We start from the raw sequence: 13,521 nt of genomic DNA on the forward strand, positions 1-13,521 counted from the left end.
AATATTATATTAGTTTCAGACGGGAAACAGTGATTCTGTGTTTGTGTACATTATGAAATGATCACCATTTTACATCTAGTTCCTATCTGTCGTCATATGAGATGATTTCAGTATTATCGACTGTATTCCCTGTGCTGTGCACTATATAGCCCCATGACTTAACCTATTTTATAACTGGTGGTTTGTGCTTCTTAATCCCCTTCACCAATTTCACCCAGCCCTCCTCACCTCTCCCCTCTGGCAAACACTGGTGTTTTCTCTTTATCCATGAGTTTGTATCCTATTTCGTTTATTCATTTTTTTTTTTTTTTTAGATTCTGCGTATAAGTGAAATCATATGGTGTTTGTCTTTGACTTATTTCACTCAACATGATACCCTTTGGGTCCAGCCATGTTGTCACAAATGACAAGATTTCATTCTTTTTTATGACTGGATAGTATTCTACTTAGGTTGCTTCCATATCTTGGCTGTTGTAAATAATGCTGTGCTGAACATTGGGGCGCACATAACTTTTTGGATTAGTGTTTTTGTTGTTCTCCATAGTGGCTGCACCAATTTACATGCTCATGAACAGTGCACAAGTGTTCCCTTTTATCCACATCCTCACCAACACTTCTTATTTCTTGTCTTTTTGAGAATAACCATTCTGACAGGTGTGAGCGATATCTCATTGGGGATTTGGTTTGCATTCCCTTGATGATTAGTGATGTTGACCATCTTTTCATATGCCTATTGGCCATCTGTATGTCTACTTTGGAAATATTTCTGTGCAGTTCCTCTGCCTATTTTTTAATCAGAGTAGTTGGATTTTTTTGATATTGAGTTGCATGGGTTCTTCACATAGTTTGGATATTAGCCCCTTGTTAAACACATCACTTGCACATATCTTCTTCCATTTAGTAGGTTGTCTTTTCATTTTGATGATGATTTCATTTGTTGGGCAAAAGCTTTTAGTTTGATGTAGTCCCGTTTGTTTATTTTTGCTTTGGTTTTCCTTGTCTAAGAATTCAGAGCCACAAAATTACTGATAAGAGTGAGGTCAAAGAGCATACTGCTATGATTTATTCTAGGAGTTTTATTATTTCAGGTCTTACATATAGGTCTGTTAATCCATATCGAGTTTATTTTTGTATATGGGATAAGAAAGTGATCTAGTTTCATTCTTTTAAATGTGGCTGTCCAGTTTTCCCCCACACCATTTGTTGGAGAGGCTAAATTTCCCCCATTGTACTGTCTTGCCTCCTTTGTTGTAGATTAGTTGACCATATAAACATGGGTGTATTTCTGGGCCTTCTAGTCTGTTCCATTGATGTCTGTCATGGGTATTTTGATACGAATTGCATTAAATCTATAGATTGCTTTGATTAGTATGAACATTTTAACAATATTCTTCCAATTCATGAGCACGGTATATCTTTCCATTTATTTGTGTCATCTTTAATTTCTTTCCTCTGTGACAGAGTTTTCAGAGTACAGGTGTTTCACCTCCTTGATTATGTTTATTCCTAGGCATTTTATTCTTTTCGATGCAATTGTAAATGGGACAGTTTTCTTAATTTCTCTTTCCGATAGTTCATTATGAGTATATAGAAATGCAACAGACTTCTGCGTATTAATTTTTTATCCTGCAGCTTTACCGAACAATTCACCCATTTAAAGTATACATTTTAATGATTTTTTGTATATTATGTTATTAATTTTTGAAAATTGTGGTACAATGATGGTGGAAAATTGTAGCACGGAACATAAAATTTGCCGTTTTAACTTTTTGATGTACAGTTCAGTGGCGTTAGTCACCATCACAATTTCATGCAAACATCACCACTATTTTCGAAACTTTCTCATCACCCCAAGTGAAAACTCTATACTCATTAAACAGTAACTCAACCGGAAAGGATTTTTGAATCTGCTTTGGTAACTACCTTCTTCATCTTTTGAGGAAGATTTTGTTTAGTTTACTCTTTCAGAGGAAGTTTATTCTTTTAGGGGAAGTTCCATGTAGGACATGACTTAGGTTGGGTTCCCTCAGGAAGCAGCCTCAGAGATTGGTGCTCCGGACACTGTTAGGGAATCTCACAGAGTCCCCCTTGTCGGGGAGGGGCAGAGGCAAAACTGGCCAGAAGGAGAAGAGGGGCTCCTTTGCAGTCCTAAGGCCTCATCCTACCCAGTGGGAATTCTAGAACTGGGATTTCCTGGGGTAGGGCACTAGGAAGGATCTTTTATATCTGCACATCTTCCAGTCACAGGGTTCGGCAAGCCCTGGAAGGGACATGAACTTAAGCTAGTTAACTCTTTTCAGCCAAGGGCTGTTAAGGACTACAAGCCTGCAGTGTTCCCAGTTAAGGACTACAAGCCTGCAGTGTTCCCAGCTGCTAGGGGATGAGAACTTCAGTCAGTAGTTCCCATTGAGCCACCTGGGCATCCTCCAAAATACCAGGCCTGGTTTAATTACCCTGGGGCGAGAAGCAGGCGTCCAGAGTTTTGCATGAACCACCGTTGGGGCGTGCCTGCCTTTAATGCTGAAGAGGCATCAGCATAGTCCACACCGCTGTGGGACAGGCCTGAGATTTGGAGGCAGCAACGTTTGAACATAGCTGGATGTTTTTCTAACTCTGTGAGTTCTTCTTTATGTTCTGCTGATAACACTTTGCTGCCAGGCTATTTAAAAACAGGAATGGATGTGCCTTTGGGTGGGAGGGCACTTACAAATTGATAAACAAAGACAGAGAACACTTCCATGAACATTTGGCAAACAGCAAGGTTGCATAATTCACAAAGAAGTTCAAATGCTCTTTAAACATTTTAAACTGTGTTGTCTTATTATCTTTTGTGTCTGAAGAAATGAAAATTAAGACTGTATGTACTTACAGTACTCAGTGACGGTGAAGCCGGTGGCTGGAGATTTTTCAAACCCTTGTGTGAGTGTGCATTGATACAGCAAAGAAGCTCTTTAAAATGTCTTTAGACATAACAAACCTGAGGAAATGACGGGTAAGTGTGCAAAAGATGTGTGCATAAAGATGTCAAAGCTGAGCCTTGTTGACAGTGATGGAAAATTGGGAGCGGCACAAATGTGCATTAATAAGATATTGATTAAAAGAATTATGGTACATACCTATTCGGAAACTAACTATATAGTCATTAAAAATGATGTGGGGGGGACACGTGTTTACAGAGGAAGCTAGCCACCATGTACTTTTTCATGAGAGAAGCAGTTAATAAAAAAGCATGAGCCTAGTCTTGCATTAAAAATCATATTTGCATTGAAGATGCCTGGGAGAAAAATACCAGATGTTAATAGTAAACAGTGTTTTTTCCCCTGAGTGAAAGAATTACAGGTGAATTTTACTTTCTACCTCATACCTCTCCCTAATATGTAGACTTTAAAATGTGTTAACCCATATATGAATTTAATATTTGTCTGTTAATTTTATATTCATGAAAAACACAGATCCATTTCCAAAAACGACATATTTCCAAGATTACACATACATATACGTACATATGTGGTGTAAGTATATCTCTCCACCTATCTGTCTAGCAGTGTAAAAGGGTACAGTCTATAATCCAGTTTGCGGTTATCCCTAGAATTTAAGGTCATGGGTGATTTTTCTTTCCTTCTTATGTTTATTTAGAGATTTTTATAATAAGATTGGGTCACATATAATGAGAAATGAGAGTGGCTTTTACATTCCAGCGTGCTTGCCTGACCTTGTTTTCCATCCACTCTTTAAACTGTGCTTTGCATCTGTTTCCTGTGGAGGGACCTTTGGTTAGCATTTCTTTCTCCATCTCTGTCTTTCTTCTTGTCTTCTCATGTAAAGAATCCCTATTATGTGTTGGAGAATTGTGTGCTTTATTAAATTAGGGGAGTTTATTCCAACTTTCACATTTGTTATCACGCTGTGCATTTTCACTTTATTTATCATTTCCCCCCGTTCACTTTGACCTTTACAGGAGGCATTCCCAAGCAGAGCATTTGTCATCTACCATTATGCTTTTGATTCACCTATTAAATGGTAATGTGTCCTCCAAAAATATTGATATTAAATTAAGTTGTTCCATATTTGCTCTTAGGAAGAGCCTTGGGGTTATTGAATTTACCAGATGGTAGGCTATGCAACATGAGAAATGCATGGGAAGCTTCCAGCAGGCTGGGGCTCTTCCATGTGTCTGATAAGTCTCATTCCTTGCTTTAGGCCCTAAATTACATATGCATCACTTTCCCTGTCACACCGTCTTGACACCTCCAGGGTAAACTGGGGATAAGTTCTCCATATGTTCTTTATGGTTCTTATTAAATGTTATTGTAAGTCGTGTTGATGGCTATCATCCCATTAGGCTTGTAGATAGGAAATGTGGTAGCCATCCAGCAAGATGATCCCCAGCGAGCCTCACGTCCTGTGCCTTTGCAAAATAGATTAGGACAGAAGTGATGGTCTGTCATTTCCAAGATTAGGTTATAAGCGACTGAGGCTTCCATCTTGGGCTCTTTCTCTTGGGCTGGTCATTCTATAGAAAGCCAGTCACCATGTGGGGAAGACAGCCAGGCAATCTATATATATAGAGAGAGTCACTCCCATGGCAACAGCTAATAAGAAACAGAGTCTGGCAATGACCACGGGAGTTAAGAAGCAGGTCTATCCCACTGAGCCTTCAGATGTTATAAGTCCCACCCCTCAGCTTGATTTCAGCTCACCAGAGACCCTGAGCTAAAACCATCTTTCTAAATTTAGGTTCCCAATTTCTGACCCTCAGAAACTATGTAAGACAATAGATGCTTGGTGTTTTGATTGGGGTGGCTTATTACACAGCAATAGGTAATTAATAAGATTTTGATACTAGAAGTGGGTGTTGATGTAATGAAACATTAAAATGTGGTCGTGGCTTAAGTCTTGGCAGTGTGCAGTGGAAAAGCAGTAAAGATTCTGAGGAACAGGTTAATAAAAGCTTAGAGTGCCTTGAATACATTGTCTCTAGAAGTTTGGACTTTGAGGAGGCTCCCAGTGAAGGTTTATAGGAAAATCATATTGGGACTTGGAAAGGGAGAATCCTTGTTATGTGGTAGCAAAATATTTAGCAATACCGATGCCTGAAGTAATGTGGAAAGTAGAAAATGTACCTAATGAACTAGATAATACAGTTAAGGAGATTTCTAACAGACTGTTGAAAGTGCCTTATATGTATATTTTTTTCCTGTTGCTTATAGTAAAATTGCAAGAAGAGAGGGAAACTGAAAGCAGAAAGTAAGCAAAAAAGAGCTAGGACTTGCTGTTTTTGAAGATTTCCAGCCTCTCCAGACAACACATGATAATAAAGTTAAGAAACGGCTTCTGAACAAAGATCAAATTCAGAGCACTTTTAGGAAAACACGCTCCAAATGTGAAGCCAAGGGTATGACTGTAAAATCTTAAGATCTCAGAAATCAAAAATGGCGTCTCAAGAGTACCGAGCACTCAGCCAAAAGGACCTCTAAAGAGATGAAGGGTTTGCCTTAGCAGATCTTCTTGATCAAACAGCAGCCCTTCTTGGAGGTTCAAGGACATGGTATCCAGCAAAAGCCCAAGGTTGGGAAGGACTCATTGCAAAGGTGGTAGGTGTGGTTTTTGTCTAATGGGATGAAACCTAAAAGGAGTCACAGAAGACTCTCCGAATTTTTAAGAGACACCATCAGCTTGAAATGAAAGGGATGTAGAGTACAAAATGAAAAGATGCTTTTGAACTCTTAGGTATCAACAGGAGGTAAGAAGACTGAGAAAACTACTCAGCTGCAAATGCCCTTTACCGTTCGTGAGAATGAAAGAATAACTGAAACGCCAAAACCAAGGGTCCAGGGGGTGGAGTTAAGGGTCATATAGAACTATTCTCAGCCCTCAACTCGAGACCTAATCAAGGAACTTGAAACATCTGCTTGGCAGGACTTCAGAACTGCATTCCCTACATGCCTCCCATCCCCCGCTATGTGAGCAGAAGTCCTCTACTTGTCCCACCATTGAGTGTTGAGTATGTGGGGGCAGATGACCTGTCACTTTAATCACACACATCCACAGATAGAGAGGAACTGTATATCTGGGACTACCTCTGTACCCAGGCCGGACTGAGATGATGAGAGTCCGATACTGTGATGGGATGAGACGTTTAGGGACCATGGGAGGGGTTAGTCTTTGTTGCATGTGGGAGAGGGCCAGAGTGTGGACTGTGGTAGGCAGCCTTCAAGATAGCCCCCCATGACCACTGAGTCTTGGCACCCCCTTTTCTTCCCACATTGTACTGGCTTTGGTCTTTGTGACTTTGAGATTAAAGACTATAGCTTCCGTTTGAGGTGTGTTCTTGCTCATTCCATTTGGGATGACTCGCCAGGGGGAAATGCCAGCTGCTATATGTTGAGGACATGCAGGCCCCACGCAGGGAAAAACTTCCAGCCCTTAGCCACGTGTGTGAGTTTTCTTATGAGTGTATCTCCAGCTCCAGTCAAAGCTTCAGATGATGGTGGCCCAGCTGACAACTCGATGGCAACCTCGTGGGACACTAAGCAGAAAAGAATTAACATAGGCCTGAAACCGGGGTCCTTAGAAAGTCCTGCTTGCAAGATTTCGAGAAAGGCTGGCATCTGGGAACTTGGACTTAGGAGGGTTCCCACCATTCTCTAACTAATGGTGAGAGTGATTGACTGAGCCTGAACTGGGCAAGCAGTATAATTTATCGTACTTTCTGGGCCTCTGGAATCTTGCTATATGCTAGACAGAGGCCGGGTATGTGAACAGCCACCAATGAAAACCTCTGTCACTGAGTCTCTGATAAGCTTCCCTGGTAGATAACATTTCACAATTTGTTGTCACAATGTGATCTGGGAGGAATTAAGCCCATCCTGGCTGACTCGGTGGGGAGAGGACGTTTGGAGGCTTGTGCCTGGTTTCCTATGGGCTTCGCTCCATGCACCCTTTGCTGATTTTGCTGTAATAAGTCAGAGCCACGAAGGACACCCTAGGTGAGTCCTGTGCATCCTTCTAGTGACCGCTGAACCTGGGGTGTGTTTGGGGGACTCCCAACACGGAGACCCTGAGCCAGAGCCACCTACTCTGAAACTATGAGATAACAGGTGTTGGTCATTTTACGCTGTTGCGTTTTGGAGTAGCTTTTATCCACTCAGTCGTAGGTAAAGTGATATAAGAAAGCCTGTCACTTCTCTCTCCCCAGCATGTAGCTCTGTGTCTGGAACATAGGTGTTAAAGAAATGTTTTGGAGCGAATTGGTATTTCTACCTTTGAAGAATTTTATAGTCTATCTGGCTGCTTTGCGGGAGAAATGGCAATCCTGGGTTGGTATAATGAAGCAGGCTTCCCTTTCTTTCGTCTGGAAGGATCCATCCCAGGGGAGCCACCGCCTTACAGTTGTCACTTCTGCCTCTGGATGAGGTCCACGTGTATAAGAACCAGTGTGTGGCCATCAGACCTTGCTCCTCCCTGGTCGGACGGGATAGATGATTTCTTGATAAAACCGCCCTTTTTTTCTCCTCACTTCTTAGGTCCCCTGATTTTTTTCCTCTCTTTCTCCTATGTCTTGGTGATGAGCACTATTCTTACCCTTCAAATGAAACCTTCTTCCTCCTGAAAAAGTAATTCCCCGGTGTTTCGGGTCTTCATAAGATGTTAATATTTCTCTCCTGAGCCTTGCCTCTCTGTCATGTTACTGCCTCAACAGAAGTTGAGACAAATGAACTTTTCTTGTTTTAATTGTCCCCTCCTCTGCACACTCTCTTGAAATAGACCTCTATGCAAAGATAGCAACCATTCAGGCTAAGATAGCTTTAATGTGGGAGAAAACTCTAAAATATATACTAGAAGTGGACTTCCTTGAGTTATTTACAGTTTCTTAGAGAAGTATTTTAATCAAAGGGTGTGTGTGTGCTCATGTATGGATTGGTGTGCACCACACCCCCTACACACAACCACACACACACACAGCTACATACACATACAACCATACACACACAACCACACCCGCCACACAACTACATACACATACAACCACACACACACACACAACTACACAACAGCCTGTTGATCCCTGTGGCATAGCTTTTGGTTGTTATCAGAACCTTTCCCTCCTTTCAGATGGTCTTCAGTCTTAGCGGATGACCTTGATTCCTGTTTTCCTGATCTGTTTATTCCTGTTTTCCTAAGCTCTCATTTTGATCCTAACCTCATTAAAATGTTCCCCCCTCTTTTATCCAAAAATCATCTGTTCTTTCAAAGACTCCCCTCTCTAGCCTTTGTTCCTCTTCCTTTTTAACATTATTCATCATTGTTTTTCCCTCTTGCATTTTCTTTTTTCTACCACTTTTTATAGGGATGCTCAGGTAGAAACCTTTTTTCCTCTAACACTAAGTAGAACGACCACCCTTTTCCTTAGACTTGCTTTCTCTTGGAGCTATACTTCTGCGTGTCTTTATTTTCCTGCCAAGCTTAAAAGGAGTCCCTTCTGCTGGCTGCCTCCCCCTTGTCATCCCCCATCCACTGCTTCACCCTCAAAACTCACTGTCACCCTTTCCACTCTGAAATTCCCCTCCAAGGTATTTTAGTGACCAAGTCTACGAACCGCCCCCCTGCCCCCGCACACACATAGATCACTTATCTTCTTCAGTCATTTTTTATTGTTGGTGTTGCCTTCTTTGAACTGGCTTTTTCTTCTTTTCTTCTCGATTTGCCTTTTGACGCACTTGCCATGCTTCTGTTCCTATCTTTTACGGCTACATTTCTGATTATTGACTAATGGACCAATCAACCAAGATGAATCCAAGTTGAGAGAAACTGGTCTCTGGAATGAATGGTCCCTTATGGGGGAGGGAGAGGGATGGACTGGGGATTTGGGATTAGTAGATGCAAACTATTACGTTTAGATGGGATAAGCAATGAAATCCTACTGTTCAGCAGAGGGAACTATATCCTATCTCTTGGGATAGACCCTGATGGAAGATAATATAGGAAAGGGCATGTATACATGCATATGACTGCGTCACTTTGCTCTACAGCAGAAATTGGCACAGCATTGTAACTCAATTTAGTAAAAAACTTAAAAAAAAAGGTTCTGTGCCCTCCCCAGGATTTTTTATTCTCAGGTGCTCAGTTGCTTACATGGAGTATTGAATTGACATGTATTGAATAACATGACATTGAATGAGCTGTCTAGGTACTGTTGGTGGGCAGTCTTGTTTGTTCCATTTGGATATTGACTCCAGACTTGTACATTTCAAGCCCCATATTTCACCCCAGAGGTGATGGTTCCTGGAGCTCATCAGATTCTATCTAACCAAAACCAGGGTTTTCATTTTTCTTTCCCCGAATGGCTTCTCCTTGTGATTCTCTATTTCTGGTTCTCACATGGGGGTCAGCTTTTGTCTTCCTCTTTTACTCCACGCAATGCCCAGATCCCACAGAACTACTTATATGACAGTTCCTCTCGCTGATCTCTCTCTATTCCCAGTGACAGGATTACGGTCTCCCAACTACTGTCTTTGGCTCCATTTATACTTTCAATTCCCTATACTTGGATGGATGGCTCTTTCCACGCAGAATCTTCACCCCATCATGGCAGCATTTGAAAACCATCAATTACTGTTTCTCCACAAACAAAGGAGAAATGTCTTTCTCCCCCCGCCCCCGCCTGTGTGCCCTGTGCTGTTTGACCTGCTCTGGCTGTCCTGCCTCTATTTTGCTCATGACTCTCAAATTAGGTTATACACATAGAATCCAGCTTTGCAGGCAACTCTGGAGATTAAACACAACATCAAGAGTTTCGAGGAAAATTAGTTTTTGTGAAGAAATATATATACGCACATCATTTTACCCGTTGAAGTCACTTTGCCTTTGAGCCTCATCTCCTTTGCATCTTGTTTTCCCCCATGGAGGCTTTCAGGTTTCCCAATGATGGAATCCACTTTCCTTTGGGATGTGTAATACTTTATTTCCAGCACTCTGTGACAGTGTGTTTCTGCTCTGTTGGTATTCAGGAATTTTGTATGAAAATCCATTAGGATATGAAAATAAAATATTAGAAAATCGTTATTTTATTTTTTTAAATGTCTCTTTTTATGAAATTTTAAAATGTACATAGAGCTAGAGAGTATATGTCATTTCAAAATAACTAAATATTCATGTATTAGAAGTACATGTCCAGATTTTTAAGTGACTGGGGAATACATTGAAAAGATTTAGAGGCCAATAGCAATTATATATCACTAGTCGCTTTATAAATAGTCTTTGATATTAATTTTTGGATATAAGTGATTTGACTGACACCTGTCAATGTGTTGATTATTACATGGGTTTCTGCCTTTTTTTTTTTTTTCTTGGGAGGGGGCTTCTGCCTGTAGAGAAAATTTTTTTTTAATTTGGATGAGCAAAAATTAATAAATTAAAATCACCTATAATATAATAACTCAGATAACTATTATTAAGATTTAGTTGTATATTCCTTTCAGTTAGATTTCTGTACATACACACATGATTTTCTTTTTAAAAAGGAAAGGTTGTGTTATAATTTTTATAAATTTTGTACCTTGTTCTTTGCACTTTAGAAGACCATGAACATTTTTGATATTCTTTTTCTGTATATTTTAGTGACTTTATTTTATGAAGATATAAAAATAATTTATCTACCTTAATTCTCATGCTTTGGGGTTTTTTTTTTAGCCTCTTCCAGTTTTTTTTTTTTTTTCCCCTTTTCTTTTTGCTATTTAAACAGTTCTATAAGATGGAACTATTAGCCATGGGTTTATGTATTCGTGACATTTCTTATAAAAGTTAAAGTTTTACCTCCATCTTTTTTTTGTCCCTGAGGCAGTTTTGTGTGTGGTGAAGAGTGCAGATCAGAATTTGAATTGTGTCTCAACTATTGGCTAGCTGTGCGGCTCTGGGAAGGTTTTGAACCTGCCGATGCCTCATCTTCCCTCATCCGTAAATTGGGCATAAACATATCCACCCTGCTGTATTGTTGAGAAGACTGAATGAGTTAACTTGTGGAAAATACTTAGTAGTGTAAGTAAGAAAACAAACAAACAAAACCTTTAGCCATTATTTGTAGTGGGTGTCCCTTGCTGGGTAAGCCAAGTTAATTGTCAAATAGCTCCTGTAAATTCAAGTGTGGTTATATTCTTCAATAAGCTGTGTTACCAAAATGACTCCATTTTTACCCGTTCTAATGTCCAGGAAGCATGAACAGGCAGTCTCGGCGTGTGGCAGTTGATATAAAGGAAAGTGTATAATCTCTGTCCCGTCCAGATTTAAAAGGTACCTTTTGTAAGCAGATCCCAATTTACTCCACACTTGATGAGGGCTGTTTCAGGTCCCCATTTATGAAGCAGTCTAGCACTGGGCCATCACGGGCACTCAGTAAATACTCGCGAAGTAAATACATATCCGTGGACTCATCTGTCGATGCTTTGTTGAAGGTACTGCAAGGTATGTTGTGAACATAAGGAAGCCTTTGCGTGGTGAGCCGACAAGGGGCAAGGGCATTCTTGTCTGTGGAGTGGGATGGGCCCTTGCAGGCCTTCCTCCTGATTTGTATTGGATTTCAAGGTGAGCAGATGCAGAAATCACGCAGGCGAGGGTTGCTCCTCGGAATGCCTCCTCCTCTGCCCACCTGATTCCTGTCCTGTTCCCTCGTGGTGCCCTGTGCTTATTGCAGCTGCTGGATCCCACCTCACTGTGAAAATAGTGTTTCCTTTCTGCCGACCCACAGGGTTCAGTGTTTGATTCACAAGTTTCCTATTTTCTGAGCAAAATACCTAGGTAAATCCCCCTCTTCCCCGGCTGGCATGAGGATCTGCAATGATTTACAGCCACCGTGGGAGCCCTGTGTTGAATGGCGTGCTCTTTGTAAGCATGTGGTGTCATTTACAACGCTGGCTCCAACATCCTTCACTGGGCTCCGCATTGACTCCCAAACTAGATGGCATTGACAGTCAGGAGAGGAATGACTTTAGTTGCTACTGCTGTTGAATTTTTTTTTTCAAATCAGATTTACAGTATAAATGGATTTTACTCTCTTCAAAGTGGTGACCTTGGGATAGATGTAATCCTTTGATGTTTCCATTGATGTTGCTATTGCCCCAAACATTTCTGGAATCCTTCTTTGTAAGTTGTCTTCAGAGCCCGTTGCATATTCTTGGGAATATTTTTGAGTCTGACAAATATTTACTCTCTGTTGGAGGCTTTGATTTTTGGAAAAAGGGAAGAGTCAGCCTTGAGTCCAGCGGCTGAGGTGGGTGATGAGGCTGGGGAGTGCTGGTCCTGTCCAAGGCAATGGAGGATTTTAGATGTCTTTTAATGATGTCATGAGACTGGTCCATTTTTGTTCTGAATGGTGTGTTTCTTTTAAAAATAATGTTTCAAATTATAAACATATCAGTGTATAGAACACTATAGGAAACTGTATCACAGATAGGTTTCCAGGACTGATATTAAATGATTGCTAAGGTTTTTTTTCTCCAAGCAAATTAGTTTATGAAATGAATATAGTATGAGGGAGTTCCCTGGTGGCTCAGCAGGTTAGGGATCTGACATTGTCACTGCTATGGCTCTGGTTACTGCTGTAGCAGGGGTTTGATCCTGATCCCTGGCCTGGGAACTTCTATGCCTTGGGCCAAAAAAAAAAAAAAAGAATGAAGGATTCTAGTGTGAGCTTAAGTTTAAATGATGCAGGCTAAACATTAACCAGACCAGACCACAAGCCAGATGTGAACAAAGATGACCCCAGCTGTGCCTGGGTCAGTGTTGCCCCAGAAGCGAGGAATCCACAGACTCCAGGCAAGGATCAAGAGGCCAAGTTTGCATTGTCTGGCTCAACAGAGATCTTCCCTTAAGACTTGTATCCCTCCCAAACAAGCTGGGCATGAACTGAATTCTTCTTTAAAGGAGGGCAAAAAACTCAATTTTACCTAGTTCAACTTTCCAGATTACATAGAAAGTTGTAGATATCCACATCTGTGACTAGTAACATTTTGCTCTGTTTGTTGGCATGTGTCCATTCTTCTGTCTCTGAAAAAAATAGATTTTAGGCATTCCTAAAACCCTACCCCACTGCCTGCCCATCCCCCGCCCTCCCTCTGTAGTCACACCTCTGCAGAGTCCTGCTTCAGTCCCTCGTGTGTTCAGGCCTTTCAGAAGGCATGTTTTAAAAGTGACATGAATTGTATTATACTGTATATTTCCCTCTGACTTTTTTTTCTTTTTTTTTTGGAGATTTGTCCATGTCGATTTGTTTAATTGCTCTGTAGGATTCCAGCATATGAATAAATCAGTTTATTCGTCCACTCATCTAAGAGAAAGTTAAGAAGATGCCACCATTTTTTGTTCTTGTTTTTTTCTTTTTCTTTTTCAGCTGCCCCATAGCATGTGGAGTTCCCTGGGCCAGGGATCAGAGTTGAGCCACAGCTGCTACCTAGGCCACAGTTGCGACCTCCGCCGCCGCAGCTGTGGCAATGCCAGATCCTTGACCCACCTTGAGGGGCTGGGGAT

The 13,521-nt window shown here is 41.1% G+C and overlaps 1 protein-coding gene and 1 long non-coding RNA gene across 24 annotated transcripts in view; both read left to right on the top strand.

Annotated features, from left to right (window-relative positions):
• The window catches only part of RGS6 (regulator of G protein signaling 6), a 564,797-nt gene that overhangs the window by 65,675 nt on the left and 485,601 nt on the right, over positions 1-13,521 (top strand). The window lies entirely within an intron of this gene.
• On the top strand, positions 2,872-5,463 carry LOC146401836 (uncharacterized). Its single transcript, XR_014811089.1, has 3 exons — positions 2,872-2,992; positions 3,959-4,020; positions 5,211-5,463. It is a non-coding gene; the product is annotated as an uncharacterized LOC146401836 (long non-coding RNA).

This window comes from Sus scrofa, chromosome 7 (genome assembly GCF_054392235.1).
Source record: "Sus scrofa isolate SSC_HxYL_T2T_F1_AM1 chromosome 7, Sscrofa_HxYL_maternal_Yorkshire_Landrace_v2.0, whole genome shotgun sequence".
In the NCBI taxonomy this organism is placed as follows: domain Eukaryota; kingdom Metazoa; phylum Chordata; class Mammalia; order Artiodactyla; family Suidae; genus Sus; species Sus scrofa.